The 14,638-nt window shown below is 35.9% G+C and overlaps 1 non-coding gene across 1 annotated transcript; it reads left to right on the top strand.

The window, feature by feature from the left end:
• Positions 1-1,941: 1,941 nt before the first annotated feature.
• LOC128287230 (small nucleolar RNA R71) lies at positions 1,942-2,048 on the top strand. Its single transcript, XR_008277925.1, has one exon. It is a non-coding gene; the product is annotated as a small nucleolar RNA R71 (small nucleolar RNA).
• Positions 2,049-14,638: the final 12,590 nt, after the last annotated feature.

Below are 14,638 nucleotides of genomic sequence, written 5' to 3'. Positions count from 1 at the left end.
ATTCCTCCTATTAATCTCATCAAAATAAGGTTTTAAACGGGTGTTGTTTACCTTAAAAGTGCCGAACTTGGGGTGACTTATGTCAACTATACCAAATGGAAAAATACTAAGTACCGTAAGAGGGATTTCTTCATCCAGTCTGGCAGTGACAATGTAAGGATTTGCGGCATCTAATAAGACTTTATTGCCAACCTTAAGTTGATTTGGAAAGGTATTGAGCTCGTTTTGGCACAGTTTTGGTTTATCGTGTGTTCTTGGTTTATGTGTTCGCCATTCATCTAGCTTATCTATTTGCAGTCTTCGATCTTCATGAATAGGTCCTCTACTATTGCTTGAGTATGACTCATGTGCTTCCTTCAGACTTATTTCCTACAAATTAGGTTGCACCATATTGTTAGTTTTAGTGGAATGGGTTAAATGATCACCTTCAATTTTCGATGTGTTGCCAGAATTGCGAGCTTGAAGGGTGATTGTTTCATCTCCCATCCGGAGTGTGAGTTAACCTGTGCCAACATCAATGATCGTTTTAGCAGTTGCTAAAAAGGGCCTTCCTAGAATTAAAGGAGTGTTGCTATCCTCTTCTATGTCTAGAACAATGAAGTCAACAGGAAATATAAATTTATCGATTTTAACTAGCACATCTTCAATAATACCCCTAGGGAATCTTATAGTTTTATCTGTTAGTTGAATGCTCATCCTTGTCTGTTTGGGTTTCCCGAGACCTAGTTGCTTAAACATTTTTAAGGCATGACGTTGATACTAGCCCCTAAATCAGCTAATGCATTATTAACATCTAAACTACCAATTAAGCAAGGAATCGTAAAACTCCCTGGATCTTTTAGTTTGTTGGGTAGTTTATTCTGGAGAATAGCTGAGTAAACTGTGTTTAGCTCCACATGCGATGCCTCGTCCAACTTCCGCTTATTTGCTAAAAGCTTCTTTAAAACTTTCATTGCATTTGTCATCTACGATAGAGCTTCAATAAATGGTAAGTTAATATGTAATTTTTTTAGGAGTTTAATGAATTTATCAAATTGTTCATCTGAGTGGTCTTTCCTTATCGCGTTGGGGTATGACACATAAGGTTTATATTCGACAGTCACTGGTTTGTTTTTATTATAATCTACATCACCTTTACTTTTGCTTACCACGGTTTCTTGTCTCGGTTCTGGCTCAGGCTCAACAAATCCTTCTTCATTTTGAACATTAATCGCATTGAGCTGTTCCCTTAGGTTAGGTTCAGTATTACTTGGCAAGCTACCTTGTGATCGTTCAGAGATTAGTTTAGAAAGCTGGTCTATCTGAGTTTCGAGCCCTTAGATTGATGCTTGTTGATTTTTAAGTGCCGTTTCGGTGTTCTGAAAGCAGGTTTCTGACACCGAGATAAATTTTGTGAGCATCTCTTCAAGGTTCAGCTTATTTTCCTATTGATAGAGTGGCTGTTGGTAGCCCGGAGGTGGTCGCTAATTTCCTTGGCCTCCCCATGAGAAATTGGGGTGGTTCCTCCAACCTACATTATAAGTGTTACTATATGGATTGTTTTGAGGTCGAGGATTATTACCCATGTAATTTAATTGCTCATTATCCATGTTGTGGCCATAAAGTTGGTATTCTGAATGGCTTGTTCCACCTCTACCTGCTTCGCACTACATTACTAGGTGAACCTGTGAAAAACTAAGAAAACCATCAATTTTCTTATTCAAGAGTTCTACTTGATTAGAGAGCATGGTGATCGAATCAACGTTATGAACACCAACTATTTTCGTTGGCTTTGTCCTCATGACTTGCCATTGATAGTTATTCAGTGACATCTCCTCTATGAACTCATAAGCATCTTCAGGTGTTTTATTATTGATGGTTCCACCAGTAGATGCGTCAACCATTTGCCGAGTCGAAGGATTCAGGCCGTTATGGAATGTTTGAACCTGAAGCCAAAGCGGTAACCCATGGTGGGGGCACCTTCTCAAAAGGTCCTTGTATCTCTCCCATACATTGTAGAGTGTTTCTAAATCCATCTGCACAAAAGAAGAGATATCGTTACGTAACTTAGCCGTTTTAGCTGGCGGAAGATATTTTAGTAAAACTTTTTTGGTTATTTGTTCCCAAGTAGTAATTGACCCTCGTGATAACGATTTCAACCACTGTTTAGCCTTGTTCCTCAATGTAAAGGGAAACAACCAAAGACGAATGGCATCATCAGAAACGCCATTGATTTTAAATGTATCGCATAGTTCCAAAAAGTTTGCTAAGTGAGTGTTGGGATCTTCATCCTGCAAACCATCAAACTGAACAAACTGTTGTATCATTTGAATTTTGTTAGGTTTCAGTTCAAAAGTATTTGCAGCTACAGTAGGTCTAACTATGCTTGATTCAGTTCCTGTTAAAGAAAGTTTAGCATAATCATACATAGTGCGTGGAGCAGGATTTTGATTAGCCGCAATTACAGCAGGTAGCTGATTGTCTTGGTTTCCAGCCATCTCTTCGGTTGGGGGTTGAGTATCGTCTTCTTGCTCGTTCTCTGTGTATCTTAGGCTTCGCCTTATTTCTCTTTGGTTTCGCGAATCGTGCGATCGATTTCTTTGTCAAAAAGTAGTGGTCCTGACGGGTTTCTTCTAGTCATAAACTATAAAAACCTGTCAGAAGAAGAAAAAGAAAATTAGTAAATTATAATAAAATTAAAAATAAAATTAGATAGCAAGAAAAATAAATGGCTAAAGTAATAAAAATTGAGTGTTCCTAATATTTTTGTTCCCCAGCAACGGCACCAAAAACTTGATCGCGTGATTTCATGATAGGTTTTAAATATTTATAATTAATCGTTCTTGAAACTAACTATTATCGAAATGTAGGCAAGTGTACCTATCAAATAGTAGTATAGTTTTAGCAAGACCGGATTGTCGAACCCAAAGGAACTAAAAGTACTAGTAATGACTATCTTTTTCTTATCTAGCCTAAGAATAATGGGGTTTTGTTTTAACTAACTAATTATCTAAACTAAAAACTCGCAGAGAATAGAATTGGGGAATTGCTTTTGGGAAAATCGATTGAATTAAGACAATACCTAAGGAAAAATCCACCTAGACTGCACTTGTTATTTTGGCTCCAAATCGGACGATTTATTCATTTAACTTGTTCTGTAGAGATCCCTAAGTTGTTATTCTGGCTCCGAATCGAACGCCTAATCCCTAGATTGAATAATTGAGACCTTTCTCTAATTAACACCCTAGGGTTGCATTAACTCGATCTATGGATCCCCTTATTAGGTTTCAACCTAATCCGGCAAAATGTTGTCACCCTATGTCTAGGCGTGCAATCAAATTCGCTTAATTATGAAAAATGTACTCTTAGACAGGGTCTATTCCTCCTCTGAATAAGAACTTATCTTGAATCAGTATCCTGGGATATCAAAACAAGAATTAAGAACACATAATTAAGAACAAGTTAAATATTTATCATACAAGTCAGAAAATAATAACAAGATTCGTCTTAGGTTTCATTCCCCTTAGGTATTTAGGGGATTTAGTTCATAACTAAAAAGGAAAACATCTCAGAAGAATAATGAATACAAAACATAAAGAAAACCCAAAACTCCTAAAGGGAAATTGAGGGGAGATCTTCAGTCTTGATGGTGAATCCGGCTTCTGAGATGGATCAATCGGCTTTTTTAGAGTAATTCCTTACTCCCTATTATGCGTGTCCTCTTTCTCCTTTTATAGGGTGTATTTATAGGCTTTGGAATGCCTAAGAGCCCTTAAAATTAGCCTTTTTCGAATTGGACTTAACTTGGGCTAGGCAGGGACACACCCGTGTGCGATTACTTCAGGCCGTGTTTGATCCTGTTAGAATGGCACGGACGAGTGTTCTACCCGTGTGAGTCGTGCTTCGATTCTGCTAGATTGGCACGGCCGTGTGGGCTGCCCGTGTGAGGAAGTCCAGGCCGTGTTGATTTCGTACTTTGGCCCATTTTCTCCATTTTGGCCCGTTTCTCATTCCTTTCACTCTTCTATGCTCACCTAAGTATAAATCATGAAATTAAGGCATTAGGATCATCGAATTCACTAATTCTAAGGAAAAATCATCCATAAAATGCATTAAGCATGGGGTGAAAATATTAATAAATTACGATTTATCAAGCTCTTCTTCTTCTTTTTTCACTCATTCATTCAATTTTTTTTAAATACTAATTCACGTAATCCTTTTAATTAATTTTTTCGCACACAAAGCCACCATAATGTTTCAACATGATCTACCCTAATCCAATATAGCAAATTAAACTAGTTTTCACTTTTGAAGAACTTGAATACAAGCACTTTAGTTTGATTTTAGTCTAGTTTTTGTTAATTTATTTAAATTTAATAAATTGTATAATTTGAGTATTTATTAACCTTAGGGGCTAAATGAGGCCTAAAGGTAAGTTATATAATTTATTTAAAGTACAAATTAGATCCATTAGTGTTTAGATTATGATTAATTTTGTGCTTGCCTCCCTTGGCTACGGTCCTTAAAGTACGCACAAACTTTGTTAGAACTTTATTACAACCTAACCCGTATACTTGTGGAAATCCCCTATTTGACATATTTTGTGCAAGATTTCTACTTCGAACGTCGGTACATCTAGAGGCAATCAATTTGTTGGCCCCGTTGTCGGGGAGGCAACGTCACTTGATTAATTTTAATTTTTGTAGTTAATAGAATAATTAGGAAATCCTAAATTATAGATACGATTTTATTTTCTTATTTTTACTAAATTCTTTATTATCTTTTTGGGTTTAGTGTATGACTCGTAGTAGGGGAACACCTTTAGAGCTAGCCAATGATCCAAAAAGAATAATTCATAGGAATCATCGACAACAACAACAATAACAACAACAATAGAAAATGCAGAACCAACCACCTGCTATAGGTGATTTACCAACACGAGACAATCTGCTATTCAATGAAGTTAACAACAATAACCTATAAGTTCTACCACCACCACTATTACTCGTAAATATGACACGTAATGTAATAGCTTGATTTTAGCTAAATCAGAATAGTGGTTTCAGAACCACAAATTCAAGGTCGTAAAATAATCTTAATATTATTTTTTTGGTGTTTACAGTATTTGATTATATATGTGTGAAAGTTTCGTGTGATAATTTTATCGTTTAAGTGGTTAATTTGACTAAAGGGCGTAAAATGAAAAAGTTGCATTCTATAAGTTAAAAGTGTCTATTTGCTATGAGGCATTAAATGAGAGGTCCTTATGTTGATATTAGACCATTGATTGTGATAATGGACATTTATGGACATGCATTATAAAATTTTTAAGTTAATTTATTAAGGATAAATATGTAAATGACAAATTAAGTTAATAAATCATAATTAAGTTAATAAATCATAACCAAACATGATTTATTATCCATCTTTCATGCATTAGCTGAATTTTGTGAGAGAAAAACATCATCTTATGCTCAACTAGGGTTCAGCTCTTTGAATATTTGATTAAGGTATGTATTTTACTCGCTTTTTGATGATTTCTATGTTTTTGTGATCGTTTCTTTGATTACTAGCAATCCTATGCCTCAATTTTTGAAAGTGTTGATGATTTTGAAAGTTTCCATTGATGAATTCATGTGTTCTTGAATGTTTGATGATGGAAAATGAGTATTTGTTAATAGATTATCATGTTTTGTAATGTGATTTTTAGTGATATTGCATAAAAGGGACTACTTTGTGAAAAGTGTAAAATGTGTGGTTAAAAGTGTGAAATAAATGAAAATATGGGCTGTTATGGAGTCTATAGAAATTCAACTAGCATCTTTTGAAAGAAATTGTGTAATTTTGTGTATTTATGAAATAGGGACTAAATTGAATAAATGTGTAACTTTAGGGGCTAAAGTGCGAAAATTTCTAAATATGTGGTTTTAGATGAAATTGAATGTGTTGATGAATAAAAGACTTAATTCTAAATGTATATAGATCAAGAACGAACGAAATCAGATTTAGATTAGGGGAAGTCGAAAGTTATTGAAGAGTCGATTTGACTCCTCTATTCTGAGAACGAGGTAATTTCATATACAAATAAACGTTTTTACATTAAATTATATATATATTTTTTATGATTGAATTGAAATGAATGTTGAATGAGCAATTACGAGCAAGAATCGACAGACTTACGATATTCGAAAGTCCCATACGAACATTAGAAATAGTATAAGATACAAATGTCATCAAATTAGGTTACCGAGATGTGATAACATGTAAGGCCATGTATGAGAAATTGGTATTGTATTGAGATTACGTGTAAGACCATGTCTGGGACATTGGCATCGTTAATCAATTTCGTGTAAGACCCTGTTTGGGACAGTGGAATCGATATGTGATAACATGTAAGACCATATCTGGGATACGGCATTTTACGAGCTTATGTGACTTTCGAGTATCCTTAATGATTCCGAATGGTTCAACAGGAAAATTCAAGTTGAGAAAGAATATGTGAATAAGCTAAGTGACTTAGGTACGTACGAGATTCATATGAGTACTGAAAAGTGAAGTAAATGATGAATTTGATTAAGATGTTGAATATGTGTTCAATGATAAAGGTTTGTGAACTTGTATATGATTAACTATGTTTAGCATATTTGAATTAATATGCAAATGTTCATATGATGATTTTATTTGTATATGGCTTACTAAGCTTTTAAAGCTTACTTCGCATGTTTTTTCTATGTTTTATAGTTTATCGAAGCTAGCTCAAACTTGGGGATCGTCGGGAAACATCATCACACTATCGATCATCTCGTTGGTACTTTTGAAGCTTTGTATATATGGTATATGGCATGTATAGGCTACTGTCATTTTGGTATATTTTGAGTCATGATATTAGCCGTGAGATTTGGCTTGTAAATGGTGATGTGTATGGCCATTTGAGTTGGCTTGATTTATATGTTTATAAGTGATATATGTAATGTATATAATGCCTTATATGTTGGCCTATTTTGATATGTTTGCTGTTGTTTTTGATATAGCTAAATGGTTGTTCATTTGGTTAATTATTAGATGATGTATTAAAGCTTGGAAAATTGGCATATTAAATTGGTATGTTTTTAAATATGGATTTGAGTATTTGAAATGATTGTGAATAAGATGACATGTTTTGTGTACTAAATGGCATGTCTTAGTTGCATTTGAATGTATATAAATGATGCAAGTTTTTGTGGTTTAGGTGTGCTTGAGAAGGGAGGTAAATTGGCTTTGCAAATGGCCTATTTTTGTCTACACGGGTAAAGACATGGGCATGTATCTCAGCCGCGTGCGACACACGGTCATGTTACACGACCGTGTGTCCCTTGGGGTACCATTTCGAATTAAGGCAGTATACTTTACAGTTTTGACACGGTCTAGACACACGATCATGTCTATTGGCCGTGTGTGGCACACGGGTTGGGATATGAGGCTAAAGTGTATTTGAAAGAAATTGTGTAATTTTGTGTATTTATGAAATAGGGACTAAATTGAATAAATGTGTAACTTTAAGGGCTAAAGCGAAAAAATTTCCAAATATGCTTTTGTGGATGAAATTGAATGTGCTGATGAATAAAAGAGTTAATTTTGGATGTATATAGATCAAGAACGAAAGAAATTAGATTTAGATCGGGGGAAGTCGAAAGTTATTGAATAGTCAATTTGGCTCCTCTATTCCGACTACTAGGTAAGTTCATATGCAAATAAATGTCTTTACATTAAATTATATATGTTTTATTATGATTGAATTGGAATGAATGTTGAATGAGCAATTACAAGCAAGAATTGACAGGCTTACGATATTCGAAAGTCTCGTATGAATCTTAGGAATAGTATAGGATACAGATATCATGACATTAGGTTTTCGAGATGTGATTACATGTTAAACCATGTCTGGGACATTGGCATCGTTAATGGATTTTGTGTAAGACCCTGTCTATCGATATGTGATAACATGTAGGACCATATCTGGGATATGGCATTGTACGAGCTCATGTGATTTCCAAGTATCCTTAACAATTCCGAATGGTTCAACGGGCAAGGTCAAGTTGAGAAAGAATATGTGAATGAGTTAAGTGACTCAAGTACGTACGAGATTCATATGAGTACTGAAAAGTGAAGTAAATGATGAATTTGATTAAGATGTTGAATATGTGTTCAATGATAAAGGTTTGTGAACTTGTATGTGATTAGTTATGTTTAGCATATTTGAATTAATATGCAAATGTTCATATGATGATTTTATTTGTATACGGTTTACTAAGCTTTTAAAGCTTACTTTGTGTGTTCTTTTCATGTTTTATAGATTATCGAAGCTAGCTCGGACTTGGGGATCGTCAGGAAACATCATCACACTATCGATCATCTCGTTGGTACTTTTGAAGCTTTGTATATATGGTATATGGTATGTATAGGCTAGTGTCATTTTAGTATGTTTTGAGACATGATATTAGCCCTGAGATTTGGCTTGTAAATGGTGATGTGTATGGCCATTTGAGTTGGCTCGATTTATATGTTGATAAGTGATATATGTAATGTATATAATGCCTTATATGTTGGCCTGTTTTGATATGTTTACTATTGTTTTTGATATAGCTAAATGGTTGTTCATTTGGTTAATTATTAGATGATGTATTAAAGCTTGGAAAATTGGCATATTAAATTGGTATGTTTTTGAATATGAACTTGAGTATTTGAAATGATTGTGAATAAGATAACATGTTTTGTGTACTAAATGCCATGTCTTGGTGTCCTTTGAATGTATATAAATGATGCAAGTTGTTGTAGTTTAGGTGTGCTTGAGAAGGGTGGTAAATTGGCTTTGCAAAGGGCCTATTTTTGTCCACATGTGTAGAGACACAAGCGTTTGTCTCAACCGTGTGCGACACACGGTCATGTTACACGGCCGTGTGTCCTCTTGGGTACTCTTTCAAATTAAGGCAGTATACCCTACAGAGTTGACACGGTCTAGACATATGTGCATGTCTATTGGCCGTATATGGCACACGGGCTGGCACATGGGCGTGTGGTCGGCCGTGTGACCCAAGTCAGTAACGTCCCCAATTTTCCCACGGCCATGGTAGACGGGCGTGTCCTCAGCTGTGTGGTACAAGTCAGTATGTATGCATTGTTTTCACACGGCCTGTGACATGGGTGTGTCTGGTAACCGTATGCGGCACACAGCTGTTTACACAGGCGTGTGACCTTTAAAAGTTTGAAAATTTTATAAGTTTCATAAAGTTTGCATATGCTATCGGTTTAGTCCCAAACCACTTTTAAGCATGTTTTAAGGTCTCGTAGAGCATTCTAAGGGACATTGTGAATGTTTTGAATGGATTTTGAGTATGAATATATAAATGTATGTAAATGAGGTGTGTGTTATCCGATAATGCCTCGTAACCCTATTCTAGTGACGGATACGGGTTAGGGTTGTTCCACGTAATGAAAGAACTCTAAGGAAGTATGTACTACCAAATCTAGACATGATTTAGGAGAGTACAACGAGGCCAGCTATTATGACCAAAAATTTCAAGCTCAAACCCGAAATGATCCAAATGATCCAAAACAATCTATAGTTTAAGGGCACGATGATAGAGAATCCAAATCAACATTTAAAATGGTTCCTTCAGCTTTGTGATGCCTTTAAATACAACAGGGTCACCGAGGATGCTATTTGTCTTCCACTGTTCCTTTTCTTCTTAATAGATAATGCTTTCTCTAGGCTAGAATCACAGGCACCAGGATCCATTATGACATGGGACGAGCTCGCAGGAAAATTCCTACAAAATTTTCCCTTGATCAATAAGACTGTATAACTAATGAGGGAGATCACTACATTCAAGAAATTAGGAGGAGAAAGTTTCCATGAAGCTCTGGTGCATTTTAGGACATCGATTTAGAAATGTTGTAACGCCCCGAATTTGGGCCTAGAAGTACTGGGCCTTGAGTATGGGTCCGTAAGGAGGTTGTTTATAAGTATTTAATTGTGCAAGGAAATGACACAATTAAATGTCTGCTTTAGTGGTTAATGGCCTGAGAAGTGTTGGAGAAATCTTGGGTTCAAACCTAGGCTTTAGCAAAAATTTTGTTTTATTAGTAAATCCCTAGCTTTGGGCCAATAGGCTTATAGTTAAATTTGGGTAGACCGTGACACAAAAAGCTTAGTTGTCTATTGGTAAATGGCGTGTGGAGTGTACATGGGGTCTAAGGTTTAAGTCTTAGCCCAGGCAGAATTTTCGTTTTATTTATTTAAGTGAACTCAGACTTTGGCTTGTAGTCTTTATAAATAATTGTAGGAGGAAGGTGACACAAATGAGCTTGTGGCCTAGTGGTGAAGGCGTGACATGGCTATTGTGATAGCTTGGGTTCGAATCCCATGGAATGCAAAGGGATATTTCATTTTATTTCTTTGTGGTGAGTGAGGTGGAGTTTGATTGAAACTCTACTGAAGGAAGTTTGAACTGGTCAAGGAGTAGATTATGGAGAAAATCATGGAGGAGATAAAGGAGGATTTTTAGGAGGAAAAAGTGGAGTTTGAGTTGGTGTGGTATTGTGCTGAATTGCTTAGGAGGTACTCAGAATTTCGGTTGAGTGTTGTTCCTCAAGTTTCGGTTTTGAGTGTCTTTATTTTGGGTTTTGTGCTTTTTGGTGCAGGATTCTTCTATTGCCTCCTCCTTCTGCTCGTTTTCTTTGTTCTTCCTTCCCTATCTCTAATCGCTACTTCCTTGGATGATTAGGCACTTGATTTTTGAGCCGAAATCAAACTTTTCTTCTTCCCCTTAATCTCTTTTCATTTGGTTGGCCGAACCACTGCTCTCTTCTCGCCTCTTCTACTTCTCCGTTTTCTGGCCAAATACTCTTCCTCCTAATTGTTTCAATCGGTTTCTTCTTTATAGACCTGTTGCTATTTTTCTGTGGTGTTCTCAAGTGGTGTTACTATGGCTGAATATCAGCACTCTCCCTCTCTACTTCGGTTTTCGACTTATGCGAATATTTTGTAATCAAGTGGTGAGCATTGATTCTTTGTAAATCGTCTCCTCCCTGTTGGTAATCCTATGTTTAATCTTTCTCTTTATTTCCGTTCAATGGCTAGGGAAGAGTGGTGCTAGCTTTGCTTCTCTGTTCTAGTGGGTTAAGACAATTGTCCCTTTTCCCTAGTTAACCTTGCAGCTCGGTAAGTATTCCTTTTATCTTGCTCAAGTCATTCATTTGAGTAAGGGTTAATAAGGTTGGTTGTATTACTATCAGCATACGATTGATTGTGCGTTGGAATTGATGTAGGTTTGCTGCTCAAAGATTAGCAGCCCTCTTTGTTAACAAAGGTGTGTAACCGTATTCCATGTTTGCTAATCGGCTGAAAAACCGAAACTGTGTGTAACTGTACACCGAAACCTATCTCTGTGAACTGAGCTCACGAAACGTAGGCGTACGACGAGGAAGGCCACTATGAGTGAATTTGTGGGCTTAGGCTGTAGTGGACCACTTGGGCCACGAAATGGGTCGAGGCCTAGTGGGCCTGTGGGCTCGCTTGTGTCAAATCAGTTGCTAAGTGAAATATGGTTGGGCTTGTCATGTCGCGTAAATGGCATAGGCTGTTTTGGGCCACATTGGGCCGAAATGGGCCGTGTGGGCCCAATGGGCTCGTGGGCCCACACGGATAAAATGTATGTTATGTGGTAAGCTTGTGGTAAGTTTTGGACTGGGCTACGTCGTTCGTACAGCTGTGAATAGTTCTGGGTTAAATGGGCCGTATGGGCCCAACGGGCCACACGAGCGGTAAGTGAAAAATCTGCGGTAAGTGAAAAATAATTGAGCGGGCTATGGTGATCACATAGTTGCAACTAAATTTGGGCTAAATAGGCCATACGAGCGTGTGGGCCCACTTGGGCCGAGTAATGGGCCTTGGGCCTATTTACACTGTTTTGGCTGTATGGGTTGTTCGAGTCGTTCGAGACGACTGTAGACCTTTTGGAGGGCCGTTAATTGTACCCAGACCCCAAAGTTAGTTAAATGACTGTAATACCTCTATAAAGTAAAATGACCGTAATACCCCTATAGGGTAAAATGACTGTAATAGCCCTGTAGGGTAAAATGACCATAACACCCTTGTATGGTAAAATGACTATTATGCCCTTATGTTCCGTATGACTGATGTGCTTATGATTTACATATATGATTGTACTGAGTATGACTTTGCATACACGTAATATTTATGACATGACATACTGCATGGGTATTGGGATGTTGATATGTAGGAAGTACTGTACTGGTGACTATGTCACATTCACTGTTACTGGTGGCTATGCCACAATTACTGATACTGGTGGCTTTGCCATGTTTACTGTTATTAGCAACTATGTCGCGTTACTGTTAGCAGCTTCGCTGCGATATTGGTGTGTTGGTTGGGTGGGTCGATTTAATCCCCACATGGTGTGTTGGTTGGTACGGGTGGTGTGCTGGCTGGATTTGGGTGGGATGCATAATTGCATTATACTATTCTGATACTGTATTGGGCTTAGTGTAATAGCCCGATTTAAACCCTAATCGGAACGATAGTTTTAGGACCACGAATCCGAGTCAGAAAAATATTTAAAAATTATTTTCTGTGTTTATTTTGTGTGAATTTATATCTGTGAAATTTTCGTAATTTAAATTTGTCATTTGAGTGTCCGATTTAATAAAAGGACTTAATCTCGTAAATAGAAAATTTGATAGTTTAAAGTATAAGGGTCAAAAAGTTAGTGGCTTTTTAAATTGAGGCATTCATGTTGTAAATAGCCCAAAAGTTTTTTAGTGGACGGTAATGGGTTATATTATAATGTTTTGGTAAGAATTAATTAAGGTTATTTTTGTCAACTTATATTATAAACTATTATAATAAAACATATATAATATAAAACATAAAATAAAGTTTACATACTTGTTATATTTGTTCTTCATTTCCCGAAACTAAACAAAAATAAAAAGAAAGAACATAAGGCTAGGGTTCAGCCAATTTGGAGCTTAATTAAGGTATGGGTTTAGCTCGATTTTTGATAATTTCTACGTTTTTGAGATCGTTGCTTAGAAATCTTCAAGACCCATGCTTTAATTTTTTATTTTGAGGAATATTTTGATTTGTGCCATTGTTGATAGCTTGTGATTTTTGTTGTTTGATGATGAAAAATGAATGATATGTTTTAGATTAACATATTTTGTATTGGAATTTTTTATGATTTTGAGTAATTAGGACTTAATTGCAAAAATAATAATTTGAGGACTAAAATGTGAAATAAATTGAATATATGGACTTGTTTGAGAGTGGGTAAAATTTGGCCCAACATAATTATAGAGAAATTTGGTGTATTCTGTGTTTTGTACAATAAGGATTAAATTGTAGAAATTGTAAATGTCAGGGGTAAAATGGTAATTTGCCTATTTATGTGTTTTTGGACTAAATTGAATGAAAATATGTTTGAATGAGCTTAATTTGAATATGTTTAGATCAAGAACTAAAGAAATCGAATTTGGACCGGGGGAAGTCAAAAGTTGTCGACTAGTCGATCTGTGTCAGTTTTTCGTTGTCCGAGGTAAGTTTATAAACAAAAAGACGTGTTTATTTGGTAATTAAATGTTATATTTATATGCTGTTATGAAATGTAAATTTTAATATGCTATGGCCGAAAATGATTAAATTTGACTACTTCATTTCCGAGTTCGATTCAACTGAGTTACGATGTTCGAAAGCCCCGTATGAACCTTAGGAATAGCTAGGATACATATGTCATGACATAGGATTCTGATATATGTGTGCGAGTAAGACCCTGTGACAGCCCTAATTTGACCCTAGTCGGAAAGTGGTTTCGAGACCACAAAATTGAGTCACAAAAATAATTAGATGTTATATTCTGTACTTATTGTATGTGGAATTTGTATGTGTGGATATTTCGTGCCTTTATTTTATCAATTAGGTATTAATTTATAAGGAAGGACTCATGTGATAAGATTTGAAAATGTGATAGGTGAATTTCGAAGTGGCCTATTAATGCATGAATTATTGACATGGGGGACTTGCATGTCAAATGGACCACTTTTAATGTAGTGGCCGGCCAAGGTGATGGGTAATAGATAATATATGCATTTTAGCATTATAATAGTTAGTGGGTGATGGGCATTTCATGTCTTTTATATTAAAGAATTAAATGTTTAATGGATTAATATTATGAAATATGAATTTTTATTAAAAGAAAAGAGTGATAAAAACAAAGTTGGCTCATCTTTTCTTCTTCCATTGCCATACCTAAAGAAAGAAAAAGAAGAAATTGAAGTTAAGGCATTTGGTCACCTTTAAGTTGATTAAGAAGCTCTTGAATATTTGGTGCCTAGGGGAAAAGTTTCTAAGAAGTTTGGCCATGCATGTAACTAGATTGAGGTATGTTTGATATTATTCTTTGAGATTCATGTATATTTTAAGTTGTAAGTTTGAAATCTACCTAGCCATGGTTCAAATTTTGTTATTTGATGGAGATGATATTCGGCCATGAATGATACATTCTTGGTTGGTATTTTGATGTCTTTGGTGATGAGGTATGAAGATGGTTGATTTTGAGTGTTTAATAAAAAGGATACATGAATTGTTGTTAAATAATGGTCG

This window comes from Gossypium arboreum, chromosome 13, assembly GCF_025698485.1.
Source record: "Gossypium arboreum isolate Shixiya-1 chromosome 13, ASM2569848v2, whole genome shotgun sequence".
Taxonomy (NCBI): Eukaryota; Viridiplantae; Streptophyta; class Magnoliopsida; order Malvales; family Malvaceae; genus Gossypium; species Gossypium arboreum.
Note: the sequence above shows the minus strand (reverse complement) of the source record. Positions and strands in the feature narration are given on the sequence as shown.